General features: G+C 29.3%; 1 pseudogene; it reads left to right on the top strand.

Annotated features, from left to right (window-relative positions):
- The first annotated feature begins 479 nt into the window (after positions 1-479).
- Positions 480-854, top strand: LOC108751440 (annotated as a pseudogene).
- Positions 855-10,871: the final 10,017 nt, after the last annotated feature.

Genomic DNA, 10,871 nt, shown 5'->3' with positions numbered 1-10,871 from the left:
ATATCTTGTATATATATACATATACATATATATATATATATATATATATATATATGTATAATATACATGCACAAGCACTTTTATACAAATTATGTTATAATGAGAAAGCATAAGATATTAAAAATTCATCATTTTTCGAGAAACATTTTGTATAGCAGCAACGTAATTAAAAAATTTGCATAACCAATATTATTCATAATTAATTACGTAATATATGCGGATATTTTATCAAAATGCAGAGATAAAAGTCATTAAAAATCTATTTTTAAAAGCGTACAAAGTATTAATGCATTAGTTTCCAAATAAAAAAAGAATTACTAATAAGTTATCCTTACGGAAGTAATAAGCATTAGCTCATACACTATTAGTTATTTTGCAGTTAGTTTATGAATTTTAATATACATAATTCGAAGTTGCTAATCATTGAAATATTATCACGAAATATTATTGTATCATCAAAATATTGTATACCAATTACAATGCTTATGATACATATATCCATGGTACATTTGGCTTTCCATCGCACTTGCAAAAGTAGAATCCCTGCACAATTCAGAGCAGTCGTCACTCGGTCAAGATTGCAGGAGACTCAATGACGACCAGATAGGGGAGTTGCTGGAGTGGTGGAGGGTGGGAACAAGGACAGGCACATGGGCATGAAAGGATGGAGTGAGAAGCTATAAGAAGAGGGTGGAAGCGCAAAGAGAAAGAGTGTGGCTAGTGATTGGATTACAGTCAGGGAGTCCCCGTGGACTCACCAAATGACCGGGACAAATTGCCCTTCGCCTTCGGGAATACTTATATATCCAGCAGCGATCTCAAGTTTCACGTGTCTTCCGAGATCTCGTAAGTGATCATCGCACATCTTTATGCTTGAAAGCGTGTATAGTGTCTATCAACGACAGCGATAAATCGCTTTATACTTAAAATGGACTATTAACACGTGCTATTAATACTGAATGACCACACGAGATTTTAATGTTATATCATAACATACATTAAATTAAGCTAGGTGTGTATTCGTTTGTACATTAAAGAGGTTAAAACATATGGATCAAAAAAATGCTAGCACTTTATTTTGAGATACTTTAAATCCGCAAATGGATACTTTTTCGTGATCGTTTGTACTCGTTTGTACCACAATCAGTTTCATTTATATCCTTAATATAAGAGAGTGATTTGTACCGAAATTCTAGTACAGAGGTGAGAGCTAACTTTGCTATTTTTGAAGATATTTTAATTTCGATATAATCACCCCCTTAAAAAAGTAGATAAACAAAACTTATTGTGATATACTCGAGTATAATAAATCTTCATTCAATGCGTATTAAAAAAAATTTTTTTTAAGTCGAGTGACCGAATATAGAAGAAGAGAAGAGAGAATTTCTTTTATTTAATTATATTTGCTCTAAAAATTCATATCATATTATATAGTTTATCACGCGTTTTCTTGAAATATAACGTTACTAGATATTGTCGAGGACTCGATCGAATCAGTATGCTGGAAAGTCGGGAGTTTTAGATTCAAATCTTGATTGAGGCAATATTTTACTCAATAAAATTATTTGCAGGCTTAGATTATTTTTTTAACATTTTATTATTAACATTCTTATGCTTACTAGCATTAACAAAATTATTAAATTGCTTGTCAATTTAGTAAATGATATTTCATATTACTACTCCGGTTCTGCTCATAAGTTTCAAAACTAAAATAGATTTCGGCGCGCAATTTGCAGAATCACATATATATATATGAGTTCACACAGAAATATTTAAGTACTAAGATATTTCTATTTTGAATATTGGATTCTTCTTATTTAGATTTAATACAGATTTTTTAATAAAATCTGCGTTTGTAAATTATCTATCTTTTTAAACATAAGCATATATTAAAAAATAAAACTTTAATTAACAAGTTAAAAATAAATGTTTCAACTCTTAGTGAAAAAAATTGATATAATTTATTGCTTCTCATGCTAATTTAATATAACTAAATAATCAGGAATATTAATTGTCTAAATTAATTGTTGTCAGGACGAAATATTGTAAAATTCAATATCAAATATATCTTTCTTTACACAAAATTGAACGCAGTGATAAAGATTTGATCCTAAAACAATCGATAGCGACGTACGAATAAAATGTGCAGCATGTCTGAGTATAGTTAGGGTACCAGCAGCGATTAGTTTGGCCATTAAAGAGAGCGGAGGCAAGGGAACGTTATTGCCTGGCAGGAATCGGTCGTGTTATCTCCGCACTCAATTAGATCCGTAAAGAATCGCGTATAGCCCATTGGTCTCCTTTGCTCTTGGCATGCCGCACGCAATTATTCTCTCTAAATTCTTCTTTGCAGCGAACATTTAGTCATTTTTCCAATAAATATTTTCTATAAAAAATGTAATATTGATTTCATTATTTTTCAGTCAAAATTTTTTGAGACGAAATACTCATACAGAAAGATTGCAGAAACGTTGCAGAAATCTTTAATTGGAAGAGTGTAACATTGAAAAAAATATTGTGATATTGCTGTAACGTTAAAGTGAGCGTTAAAGCGTCCACTGTTAGAAAAATTGCAATGAAATATCATAAGGATATCACAATATAATATACTTACTTGTTAGAACTATGCAATTTTGCTATCACGAAGAAATATTAGTTTTGCGAAATCAAGAAAATTTAGCATAGGTAGTTGAATTTTAGTTATAATATATGAATAACTGAGACTTTAACAGCAAATTAGTAAATTTTAATTCATGTAAGCATTAATTATAATTATTATAAATTTAGTTCCGTCAAACTTTAATGAGTGAGTATTATTATAGAACACGTTGCAACGATTAGCTTGTACATAATTTTACTGTAAGAGTCACAAGTTTTGGTGTCTCTGAAAACATTTCAAATGTCATTGTATTATATATTATACAATTCCTTTTCCTATTCCACACTGTTTCCTAGATCTCTCTTTTTAATAATAATTTTATAGGTTCCTTCTCTTCCAGCTCTTTCTCTTTTTATACATCATTTCTTATCCTCTACTTTTCTATTTCTGATGAGTATAACTTTAATTCTATATTAATGTCTGAACTCCATTCTTAAAAAACTCAAATGCGTTAAATGGACGCCATTTAAATCTGTCTAAAAGTCTTACTCATTAACCTCCGTCATATTTATCACATCTTCTTCAACATACATAAACCTATAAATAGTACATTTATGAAACTGCTCTATCACGTCACGTTTTTTAGATATTTTAGGTAAAATATATCAAAAAATACTATTTTTTACATCTTTAGATTCAATTTTCTTGAAAATCTAATGATGCAGTAATTTTATTTACGGATTCGTTTTCAACGACAAAAGTCTAAAAGAATTATTTGGCTGAAAAATTCATTTTCAGCAAAAATTTAGAGAAATTTTAACAAAAATTTCAGCAAAATTAAAAAAAAATTTTAACGAAATTCAGTTCAATTTCAATGTGTTAGCTAAAAAATTCATTTTTAGTAAAATTTTAGCAAATTTTCAGTATTTTCGTTGAAATTGCTGAATTTTCCAAAACATGAAATAATTTCAAAGAAATTTTTTCACCAGGGCATAATTTGATTCAAAGTGTACATATAATATATATTCAGTTTTAATGAATTTAATTATGACAAAAGCATAAGTTTCTTCTTAAAATATTGTATACATATCTTTTTATAATTAATTTTACTAATTACTGAAAAAACCATGGTTTTTTATGGAGTAGCACTTCTGAACATTTACCGGAGTCTTTGCTAATCTTCATTAAATTTCCATTTGTATTACATCAGATTAATTTAATAACATGAAAGATTTAAGTAACAACCGCGACTGATAATCAGTATAAAATTGCTATTAAAAAGTTTAAATTATTACAATTATCGAATATTTTTCTTACAAAAACTATGCCCTCTTTTAAAACATTGTAAACATATCTTTTATAGCTAGTTTTGTTAATTACTGAAATAAAACGCGATTTTTAGTGGGGTAGTACTTCTGAACATATATCATGATCATATATAATCATGTATAATTTTATATACGATAATATGAAATCTTATACGATCTTGTTTGGTATATAAAATCATAATCAGATATTGTTGAGTTATATACAATATAATAATATATATTTATATATAAAATATATAAATATGAAAACATAATATAAATAACAATATATAAATATAATAACATATAAAAATTTAAGCAAACTAAATTAAAAAATATATCTTTGCAAATAACGAATAGTTATGATTTACAAATATAACGCATATATCTCTATCCAAGTGCTACTACATGTATTAAGGCATTTGTGATAATCGGTATGTGCATCTTCTTCATTGTGGAGTACATACAAAATTCACTGAGTAAATTCGTCATTCAATCCATCTTCATCTCTAGGTCGGAAACTTCACAAATCATCGTTACTCAATCGATAGAGTATGGTATCCAGCTTTGGCAATTAAGTCACAGTGTCCTTGTCTCATGGGACGTAGTAGAGGCGGGTAGTAAGGGAAGAAGGATTTACTGCTGTTTAACCCTCGGAAACTTCATCGATAAATAAGCCATACAAGAGCGTCGGCATCCGCTTGCTGGGGGCGATGGAACAGTTTGTTGTCCCAACAGAGATCTGATTGCCCGTTAGTGGACTCGAGTTAGCGCCATTTCAGACTTTCACGGGTCTTCACCGAGTAAAAGAGATCCAGAACGTGAGAAAGAGAGGATATTACGGCAAGAGAGAGCAAAATCCCATTCATTGCTAGAATTTCGTTTCGAAGAGAAGGGGCAAGTGCGAACTCCTGATTAGCAACTTTCCTTGTTCCTTGAGAGAACGGACAATCATCGTCTAATTTATCAGCCAATTCAATCTCTCTTCTTTAGTCACTTTTTCGCTATCGCGTCTTTTTTTATTCCTTCTGTTTTTATTCCGCTTCTAATCGCCAATATAACATTTTCTCATATTTCTATATTAATTTTTATGCATTTATTCTATTGTTTATATTTAATTATTATTTAATCTATTGCAATTCTGGGACATATTTTGTTTTCATAGTCTCGCGTTAAATAGAGAAGACTGTATTATATCTTGAGGACAAAGTAGAAAAGAGTGAGGAAACTGCAAACACTTAGCGAACAATTAGATGAATCCGATGATTTATGAATTATTAAAGTCTTCATTCTAATGGTATTCCGTTTATTTAGTTTAAAGTACAAGTAATTAATATTTATATATTATCAATGTAAACTACTAAATATAATTTAAACAAATCTTTTCTTAACGTTCGGAGTCATACGAAGGAATGCCTAATCTTGGATTTTGTTTTTTGTTTAAGGAAGGATACAAGGAACAAAAATCCAAAGAATTTTATTTTCTACTTACTTAAAGCTATAGAAGTATGTAAGATTTTTGCGATATATTGAAAAACTTTTTTATTATTAACATTTAAAGATGTAAATTTAGGGTCAAAAATTGTAATTTTTTTTCAAAAATTGACTATTTTTACAAAAATCAATATTTTGAAAAATCTTACGTACTGCAAAAAATTGCCAAATTTAAGTATTATTTTTAAGCCTCACACACAAAAGTGGTAGCCTCCCTTAAAATTATAATTTATATTAATAACATATAAATGTTAATTATTATGTTACAGTTTAAAGCTAATATTTTTTGACTAAATACATAAATCTATATAAATAATTGTCTTTATTTAAAATTTTTCTTATATATGTAATTTCTCTCTCTCTTTCTATTCACAGTCTTCATCTCTTAGATTAAAAACATTAAAAACATGCAATATAGTATTTATCTTAAATTGTATGTGTGTTCTACGACAATTTACGACATATTACAGTGTAGTCATTGACAAGCATATATCTTTCATTGAATGCGAAAAATAAAAAGTTGTCATTATAATTTTAATATACTGCAATAATTTTCGTTTACTCTTTGCAATTCCTCTGAAATAATATTCTAATTTTCGTATTAATGTTATCATCAAATAAATATCCCCAAATAAGCCAAAAAATTAAGAAATTATCTATTCTGTCCTCCACAAATAGATATTCAAAATAGTTTAACTTCGTAAAAAATGATCACAATGGTGTTTATCAGAAAGAATTTTAAAGCTTAGAGTCTCTGCTTTTGAGTAACACAATTAAAAAGTTTCTGGAACTAAAATAAACAATGTTTTTCGACTTTTGGTTACTGAAAACAAATTTGGCGGCCAAATTGAACTATCACACATTAGATTTCAGAAAAAATTGAGGTTAAATGTGTCAAAATTAGCGTTTTTTAAACCATATTTAAATCATATTTTAAACCATTTTTTGAGGCCAAAAAATTGTTTTATCAATATATTTTTTTATTTCATTTACTTTTACTTTAAAATGCTGTCTTTTTTCTATAATGTGTGAATGTATATTTATTATAGTATAATTTTTTTACATGTATAATTAGAATTGAATTATTACATTGAATAGATAATTATCTATTCAATCTAATGATTTAATCTCTTGAGGAATGAATTTTCAAAGAAAAAATTATTTTATTTGATGTTTCAAATGTGTTTATTTAACAACTAGTTTGTAAAGATAAGTCACGTACGGGCAACATATAATATCGTACACTTTAATTTATTAAGATATCAAATTCATCCACAGAAGATAAATTGGAATTTAACACAATTAAAAGTATGAGATGTTTCGACTTAGTCTTCTTCAGGTATTTTATGATCACAATAAATATTAAAAATAAATTTACAAAATAATTAAATGTTGAAATGAACATAGAACAAAATTATCGAAATTATATTAAAGATTAGACAAAATAACATTATAAATAAATAATATTAATGATAAATCTTTTAAGTCGGTGAGTAGTCAGCTTAGATCCCAGAACTGTTTTGTCGTTCAGAAGCAAGAAAAAAAGGTAGAATCCAAATGTAGTGGTCAATATATAAAAGTTGAATTGAAAGTCCTCAAGTGAAACTGAACATATATGTAAAATAATTACCAAGAAAAAGTTATCTATGTAATAAATTTAAAGACAAATAAAGTTCTCGTCCTAAATACATTTTAGAAAGGAATACCCCAGTAGTTTCGTGTTTAGAAATACGATATGATAATAGGAACATCAGAATTCACCGATCCCAATCTCTCTAATTTTTTTTTCTCTGAAATAAATTTCGCCAAATAATTCAAAATAGTCTGATGCTAGGTCTCCCCACCTGCCCATCACATTGAGGCTGCAAAGCTGTGATTCTTGTTTTCTTAATCCTTAAAAGAATTGTTATTTCCTTAAATAATTGCGATTCAAAATTCCTCCCTCGATCTGTATGGTACCTTCTATGGAATGCCGTGCCTACCTGGTTAACTCTTTTATTTCTTAAAAGAATAGCCTTCGGCCATTTCATGAAGCAACCTACTATTACTAACAAATACTTATTTCCTGAAAAGATTAAAGGAAAAGATCCAAGAATATTTTGGATTCTTTCAAAAGGAGATCCAACATTTTTTTTTGCAAAACATTGTAATTTATTCTTGTTAAAAGAACCTTTCTTGGTTACCTATTTATTATCCACACTACTTTTTTACCTCCTTGCATGTGATCCAATAAATCGTTTCCTCATTTTTTTCGGAGTTTTATTTATACCGTAATGTCCATACGAAGATGAATCATGGGTTACCTCAAGAATTTGTTTTATCTTCTCTCGAGGAATATCAATTTGTAAGATGCTGGTTTTTAAATTCAGAGTTATCCTTCTGGTAAAGGATCGCATCCTTTACAACTAGAGCATCCCATTGAGCATCCAATAAAGGACTATGTTCAGTTTAGGCCCCGGCTGAACAGCATTGAGAGACAGCTAGGATTGTAGGGCATAAAAAAAAAATTAATCAATTAAAAAGTTCCATATGCACAACTTTGTAAAATGAGTCCCTTGAGTGTTACAGCTGTTCAAAGTTCACTATTATGACTATGTATTGTATCTCTGGTACAATACACAATCATAATAGCGAACGTTGAATAGTAATCAGTGATTGACGATAGAAAATTTTAACACGTTAAACTCTATGACTGAGTACAAAAAATTTGTGAGTATAAATAATTAAATGCGTAAAAAAAGTTAAAAGGAGTAGTAACATGTTAAAGATGTTTCTTTAGAAAGTAATATCTTACAGAACATTCATGCGTTTTTCAAACAATTGATCTCTGATTAAATGTGAAATTAGATATTGAGTGAAGTCCGTCGCGAGTGCATTTCGTGCGCTTTTCATTAATCGCTACAGTACTGCGTTTACCATTTACGAAAATATCAGCAAAATTTGGCTCGATATGTCCTGTTTTTAGTTTTGGTAAGATAAACTGCAAACACATTTAGTATGACGCTGTTCACTATGTCGATGTAAGAATGGCAGCTTATTTAACAACCGCGAGAAGTTTTCTTTATTTAACCCAGTCCAATGCCTCACAACAGTGTCCTCTATATCTTCAAAATAATCGAAATTTACTGTTGAACGTTGCTCTGTGATAATTTGATTACGTATCAAATCGATCATATTCATATATCGATTGTTACTTGGTCCGCTGTAAAAACTTGGAATGTTGTAATAGGAACCTTTGTCCGCAAGTATTTATATAAGCAAATCCGAATTTCTCTGACATGACAGCATGGATCGCGACCAGGGACTTAGCCGGATTAATGAGTTGTACCAAATATATTTCACATATTACTTCAATGTCTTTGTAACAATTCGTTACCGCCATCACCGCGGGGAGGAATCGAATAAGACTAGCGATGCATGGTCATAATAGCGAACTTTGGATAGTTCTAGCACTCACCTCTCTTATAAAGTTGGACTTATGAAACTTTTTATTCTCTTTTGATGCCTTAAAATTGTAGGTATTGTATGTCTCAAAGTTTCAAAGTTGTTCATCCAAATTTGGGACCCAAATTTTTCTATAAAACTGAGCGTAGTCTTTTAAAAAATGCATTTTATAGAAAATGAACAATACATTCATAATTTCTGATTAGTAATTCAAAATAAACTTTTTAAATAAATACAAAAATGATAAGGATAAAAAAAACATTTTCGATCTCCATTAGAATGTGTCAAAGACACATTAGATCTCAATTATCTTGAAAACCGCGCTGGTGAAATTTGGTTTGCGACAATTTTTTTCAACATCTAAAAATTTAAGGACTACATTATTTGTTGTCAGACAAAATTTATAAAAAATACTTTAATAAAATAATTAGAAAGACATGTTTTTTTGTAAGCTAATGTAATTGTACGTTAATATTTTTATACACAGCACAGTAAGATGAATCAATTGATGTGAAGATGAACCTTTAAAAAATATCATACGGTTTGCAATATGCAATAAACTGCTTCTTTGAAAAGCAATTATGTAGTTTCTTTATATCAATTAATTTATCTCATTATTCTGTGCATGAATTCTAGAGTTAATAAATATTGTTAGAAAATTAATCAAATATATTCTTTCTTTAATATATTATTGTTGATATTTTATACGAAATTCAATAACGATGGTACAGAATGGCGGACGAAGACAAACATGAAACATATAGAAAATGCGCGTGTCCGCCGATAACCGAAGTCTTCAGATTGAACGTGAAATATGTCTGCGGTAGTAAATCCTATCGGAAATGCTGTACCATTTTACCCCTTGGCAGTCCTGAATCGTATAACTATATAGGGGTTGACGTGATCTCTCGAAGAGGGGCCGAAATGTCGGAGCATCGAGTGTATGGAGGTCTTAAAGTTGCACGATAATCTTGAGACAGATTTAATATGGAGGCAATCGGCAACGCTTACGAAATCTATAACTGGTATCGTTTATATTCTAGAAAAAGAAACATTGTATAAGATTTAAAAAATCGAACTGTTTCTTTATTATATATATATATTAATCTTTAAAATTTTTGGCTTTTATTAAACTCTCATTTTTATAATGTATTATACATGCATTGTATATATTTATATTGCTATTTTCAATGTATGTAATTATAAATATTTAAAACGTCTATGTTAATAGTACATACGCAATTCTATGTTAATATATGCATACACACATATATATATATTTACACTAATAATATTAATAATATGTAGTAATACTATATACACTCCCTCTCATAAAAAGCGGTACAACAAAAGTTTAGGAAAAATTCATCAACCTTCAAGAGATCGTGACATGGTAAATAATGAAGATAAAAATGATATGTTTAAAAATGCAAAATGATGAGCCAAATGTCCACTTAAAAAATATTTAAATGTCAATTATGCCTGGTCATTCTTTTTAAATGGGAGATGACAAAGCGAGAAGGTGATAATCAAAGATTCAAGCTTGCGACGGTGCATGGGGTGAATTAAGTCGCCCAATGGGAAAACATTCATATGAAAGTATAAAATCTTTAAATCCTCGTTTGCTGAGTTCGATGCGATCATTTTTTGCTGAGTTATTCCAAATTAAAAATATCGCTGTTATTAACTGAAATTAGAGTTCTAATTTTTTTCAACATGAACTACATGAAATTTGACTGGTCGGAATTGAATATCATTACATATGTGTATGCGTGCGCGCGCGCACGTATGTGCACATATGTGCACCCAAGGACTTTCCCTTGGAAATTTTCACAAACTGAGAAATGATCATTTTTCTACATTAATGTTCATAGTCCGTGCGCTATAACGACACGTCTAAACCTTACGTCCGCTTACAACTAAATTTGACATAAAGACGAAATAACCTGAATTTTTAGAAAGTTTAAAAAAATAATCGAAAGAGAAAGAATCGAAGTCCTTGGGTAAACATACAAACACACACACAC

The sequence above is a fragment of the Trachymyrmex septentrionalis genome, unplaced genomic scaffold (assembly GCF_001594115.1).
Source record: "Trachymyrmex septentrionalis isolate Tsep2-gDNA-1 unplaced genomic scaffold, Tsep1.0 scaffold112, whole genome shotgun sequence".
In the NCBI taxonomy this organism is placed as follows: domain Eukaryota; kingdom Metazoa; phylum Arthropoda; class Insecta; order Hymenoptera; family Formicidae; genus Trachymyrmex; species Trachymyrmex septentrionalis.
This window is presented reverse-complemented; position numbering and strand designations above follow the sequence as displayed.